Source organism: Pelophylax lessonae (genome assembly GCF_965119305.1).
Source record: "Pelophylax lessonae genome assembly, chromosome: 1".
Classification (NCBI taxonomy): Eukaryota; Metazoa; Chordata; class Amphibia; order Anura; family Ranidae; genus Pelophylax; species Pelophylax lessonae.
In genome coordinates, this window is record NC_138768.1 from 447,727,887 (window position 1) to 447,733,886 (window position 6,000).

A 6,000-nucleotide genomic window follows, 5' to 3' on the forward strand; every position below is an offset into this window, starting at 1 on the left:
CATCAGTCCCTTCTCGCCCAGACATTGGACAAACCAATCTCTTGAGCATATATTCACCATGTTTTAGCTTCTTGTATCTTGTGAGTACCCAGTATGGTTAATGTTTAATGTTTAATAAATACCGAGTCATACTGCACTTAGAGTAGCGCTTGTCTTCTCTCCTAGTACCCAAGTTCTTCTTCTCCACTTGTGATCAAGCTGCCTTCAAGATTGCACAGACCAGTGTATTTATGGACTTTATGGACTTTTCAGACATCATTCAGGTCCGTTACCTTCCCACATGTTTCCATAGGAGGTTTTATTGAGGTTCACCTCTGAGTCCTTGTTGCGTCAGTCCATTTTGTTTGTTTAGGTTACTTTTACTCATGACCCCTGAACTTTGTACATTACACAATCCTGACACCTGCATATAACCGGTTCAAATAACACTGATATTATTGTGTTAAGAGTAGATACATTTGCCACGGAAGTGCTGTAACTAAAAAACAAAAAAAACAACATAAAATTGCACCTATTATTTCCATTGGTAAATAGAAACAGTAAAACATAAAATAAAATACTCAAATACATGCAGAGTCGGGAGGCTGAGTTCCTGAAATATTGAAACACTAATACTATCTGCCAAAGCCTATCATCAGTGTCAGAACATGAGAAGATTGATGCAAATGCTTTCAGGAGTTTATTTGTGACTTAATATATTTAACTGTGTGTTAACATATTTCATTTTTAACTGGATTTTGACCTGATAAAAGCTTTCTGTTCCTTTATATTGATATTATTTGTTAGGTATCACAAAATAAAAAGCAGCTCTATGACAATTAGATTAAAAGTTAATAACATGTCAAAACAAAACATTTGCAATACACTAACATGACAGGATTTCTGTTAATATTTGAAAACAACCAACAAATCAGAACATACTGGTGAGATATCACATTGATTGTATATATGTTACAGGTAGATACTATCACAGCTTTTTTCAATTTCATATACTACTATAGGTGCATCTCATAAAATTAGAATATCATCAAAAAGTTCATTTATTTCAGTAATTGGATTTAAAAAGTGAAACTCATATTTTATATAGATGTGTTATACAGAATTATATTTCAAGCATTTCTTTTAAATTTTGATGAATATGGCTTACAGCTAGTGGAAACCCAAAATTCAGTATTTCAATCCCAATGTTCAGTAATTAGAATATTACATAAGACCAATAAAAAAAAAAAACGTTTTTTAATACAGAAATGTTGGCTTACTGAAAAGTATGTCTATGCACAGTATAGTATGCACTTAATACTTGGTCGCGGCTCGTTTTGCATGAATTACTGCATCAATGCGGTATGGCATTGAGGCGATCAGCCTTTGGCCCTTCTGAGGTGTTATGGAAGCCCAAGTTTCTTTGATAGCAGCCTTCAGCTCGTCTGCATTGTTGGGTCTGGTGTCTCTCATCTTCCTCTTGACAATAACCCACTGATTCTCTATGAGGTTTAGGTCAGGCGAGTTTACTGGCCAATTAAGCACAGTCATACCATGATCATTAAACCAGGTATTGGTACTTTTGATAGTGGGGGTAGGTGCCAAGTCTGGAAAAGGAAATCAGCATCTCCATATAGCTGGTCAGCAGAGGGAAGCATGAAGTGCTCTAAAATTTCCTGGTAGAGGGCTGCGCTGACTTTGGACTTGATAAAACACAGTGGACCAACAGTGGAGGTTGGTCAGCATACCAAGCCATTTTGGACAATTTCATGTTCCCAACTTTGTGGGAACAGTTTGAGGATGGCCCCTTCCTGTTCCAACATGTCTGCACACCAGTGCACAAAGCAAGGTCTATAAAGACCTACCAATGCCTTGGTATGCTGACGCCTCCTTAAAGAGTTCCCTTCACTGGAACTAAGTGTCTAATTGACACTATGAATCCTCTTTGCCCAATTTCCCTGAGGAAGCCTTTTAGTTGAAATGCATCGGATAGCCTTGACCTCCTATTTACATTTGGGCGCACGTTTATCATGCGTCTCAGTATGAGGCCGGGCCTGGACTGTTTGAGGGTAGAGGTCATGTGTATTTGTGTATTTTCATTATGTTGTTATGTATGACATTTTATCCTTTGATATTAATAAAATGAATGTTTTTACACATTATTGTTGATGGTGTCAGATTGAGTGAGTTTGTCAAGCACCATTATAGCACCATCTTTTGTACTACAATTTTTTAAACATAACATGGTAACAAGTTAAGAGAATGGAAATGGAAGACGGGTCATAATGTACTTGTTTCGGATGATCCCAACGCCTTTCCAATGGTCTCTTCTGTTCTGCCAGCTCGTGCTAATCCTACTGCGGTCGGTATTGACTGTCATGGTTCACTTATGACTCATCAAAAACTTTCTATACACAAGTCTTTGAAATGGGGTGTGAAGGATGTGGGCCTTTGGCTTAATTTGCTATTACCACAGAGGCCCACTCCTTCACTGAAGACTGGTAATTTTGGTCAGCTTAGGAAGGGAGTTTGTTTCTCTTTTAATGATGGTCAATGTAACAGACCTAATAATTGCAGGTTCAAGCATGAGTGTTCTCATTGTGGTGGCACTCATCCTATCTCTAAGTGTTTTAAGAGGAATAGTCAGATTAACACTCAACAAAGCAAGGAGCAGCTTTTTCTTAAGAGCAGCAACTCAGGTGAGTTGGGAAAAGCTGCTACCTTGGCTCATGGATTACCCAGACAGTGATAAGGCTCTTTTAATTTTTAATGGTTTTAAATATGGTTTTGTTTTACCTTCCTTTTCAGGCCAAGGTTATTTTCATGTAGATAATTTGCCCTCTGTTAATGCTCTTTCTAGTATTGTTCATGACAAGCTTTGGAAAGAGATTGCTAGTGGTAGGGTAGCTGGCCCTTTTTCATCTCCTCCTTGTCAGTATCGGTATTATTACGTCGGTCACCTGTTGGTGGCTCTGCTGTTCCAGTAACTGAAGGGCACAGTTCCAGGGCCCACCAGCAGGTGTCTCCCTGCAGTTGGACTGTACCTTTAATTAGGCTGCACCTGAGAACTGCTGTGGGAATATAAGCCCGCCCTTCACTAAGGTTCAGGGCTTCAGCATTCTTTGCTAGCCTGGTCCCTGTTTGAGCTTTTCCTGATCCCTGATCACGAAACCATTCTCTGCTAGCCATATTTCTGTCTTAGCCTGACCCTGAACCCTTCTCTGCTAGCCATATTCCCGTCTGAGCCTGATCCTGAACCTGTATCGGTATCCTGTAACCTGTACCCTTATCCTGAGCTCTGTTCCCTGTACCCTGCCCTGTACTTGGCTCCCCACTTTCCTTGTCTCTTGTTCCATTCCTGTCTTGCTATTGCTTGCTCCTTGTGTAGTTAGTTTGTTAGGCCACTATTGGGGTTTGCTGTTGCATTTATATTTTGGTTACTTGTTTTTGTCCACTGGTGTTGCTATTGGAATATGTCACTTGCTTATTAAATGTATTTGCACCTTATTCCTTTGTGTCCTGATTCCTTAGTGCAACCAGCTGATCTAATCACCCTTGACCTTGAGGGATACCTGCAGGAGGTATCCCTGACACTCCTTTTAGGTATTTTTGAATTTCTCCTTTAGGTATTATTCCTAAAAAAGAACAGGGAGAATTTAGACTCATTCATCATTTGTCCTACCCTGATGGTATTTCTTTAAATGATAAAATCGATCCTTCCATGTGTTCAGTTTCCTATTCCACCTTTGAGGATGCTTTAGATAAAATCAGGAAAATCGAGCAAGCCGCTTTGCTGGCTAAAGTAGATGTTAAGTCAGCATTTAGATTGTTGCCAATACATCCTTCAGCTTTTAATTATTTAGATTTTTACTTTAATGACGAATATTTTTTTGACAAGTGTTTGCCTATGGGGTGTTCCCTTTCATGTAGTTACTTTGAATTATTTTCTAGTTTTTTAGAGTGGGTAGTTTCTATTAGGGCTCATTCACATAATGTTTTACATTATCTGGATGATTTTTTATTTGTTGGGCAGGCTGATTCCCTTGATTGTTTGGCTATTTTCACAGAATTTCGCATTATTTGCAATGAATTTGGAGTTCCTTTAGCGGAAGAAAAGTCTGTATAACCGACTACTTCCCTTAAATTTTTAAGTATCCAAATTGATACAGTTAAAATGGAATTTAGAAATTTATAAAGTTTTTATTGAATTTCATTATTAGTAAAAGAAAAGTTCAGTTGAAAACGTTCAATCATTGCTTTGACTTTTGAACTTTGCGTCAAGGGTCATGCCCATGGCTAGGGCTTTCTGCAAGTGACTGTATAGGGCCATTTCGGGTGTATCTTCGCCCTATCATGATATTCATGTTTCATCTGCCATTTAAGAGGATCTTTTAGTTTGGTTACAGTTTTTGACATCTTTTAATGGTGCTTCGTTATGGCAAGATTGTTATTATTCTGCTTCCGCCTTACAATTATTTACTGATGCTTCAGGGGCTCATGGATATGGTGTGTTCCTGGAAGGGCATTGGTCAGCTTGTTCTTAGCGTTATAGCTGGGTTAATAAGGGTTTAACTGATAGTATTGTTTTATTGGAATTGTTTCCTGTATTAGTTGCTTTAGAATTGTGGGGTAATCATTTTCAAAATAAGAGAATTTTGCTGCACTCTGATAACAGAGGAGTGGTTTTTGCAGTAAATTGCTTGTCTTCCAGGTCACTGCCTGTTATTTCTTTATTGAGGTATTTAGTTTTACAATGTTTACGCCTCAATATTTGGCTTAAAGCCAAGTATATACCTGGTTTTTATAATGAAGTGGTGGATTCGCTGTCTCGCCTTCAGGTCGAGAGGATTCAAGATTCTGGTACCCTGGGCGGATCCTTTGGGCCTGGATTGCCCACAACATCTATGGCTTTTGGTATGACTGAAGTTGTGGATGCTATTCAACATTCTTTGGCTCCATCAACATGGAAGTCTTACACCATTGCTTGGAATCTCTGGACATCTTTCTTGGTTGACATTAACTTACCCAAATGTTCTTTTGATGAACGTTCTATTTTATTGTTTTTGAATAGATTGATGGGTATGCGTCACTCCTATTCCCATATCGTTAAGACTTTAGCTGGAATTTCCTTTTTTGCTTAATTAAGGGGTCACTCTTCTTGTCTTGGCTTCTTTTCTGTTAAAACTGCTTTGAAAGGATATCGCCGGTCTCATCTCCTTCCAGATAGGAGATTGGCTATATCTCCTTCGCTTTTGCAACAATTGGCAATATCTCCTTCGCTTTTGCAACAATTGTGCGAAGCTACTGAATCTATTTGTTTTTTGCAGTACGAATCCTTATTATTTCAAACTGCATTTTGTTTTTGTTATTTTGGTGCATTTCGCATATCAGAATTATTTGCAAAAAATTCTTTGACTTTCACTGGTTTGGAATTATCTGATGTTTCTATAGCTACTGATACTCTACGTATTTTTTTGAAGCATAGCAAGACTGACCAGTTAGGTCAAGGTGCATGGATTTCGCTAAAGCGCAATTGAATTGGGAATATTTGTGTTGTTTCTCTAGCCGAGAGATATTTGAGTCTTCGGCTTATACGTCATACACCATTTTTTGTACATATGTCAGGTGCCCCTCTCACTTGATTTTAATTTAGTGCTATATTAAAAAAAAAAATGTTAAATTTTTTTGCATTTGGATTATCTGCCCATAACTTCCCATTATTTTAGAATTGGTGCAGCTACTTCTGCTGCAAACATGGGTTTTTCTGATGGCTCCATAAAAGTTATTGGCAGATGGCGATCCAATACATTTAGATCCTACATTAGACCTAACAACTGTATTTATTTCAGGTCAGAAAATAGTTATTTGGATTCTTGGCCATTCTTTTGTTTTTTGGTCCCACAGAAGAGCTACAGTCAGGAATTATGGAGTGAACTTAGGATTCCCTACATCCTTGGTCGACATCTTTTGGTTAGGTAGAAGGAGTTTATTGTGGACTGATCTCAATTCTATGTTTTGTTC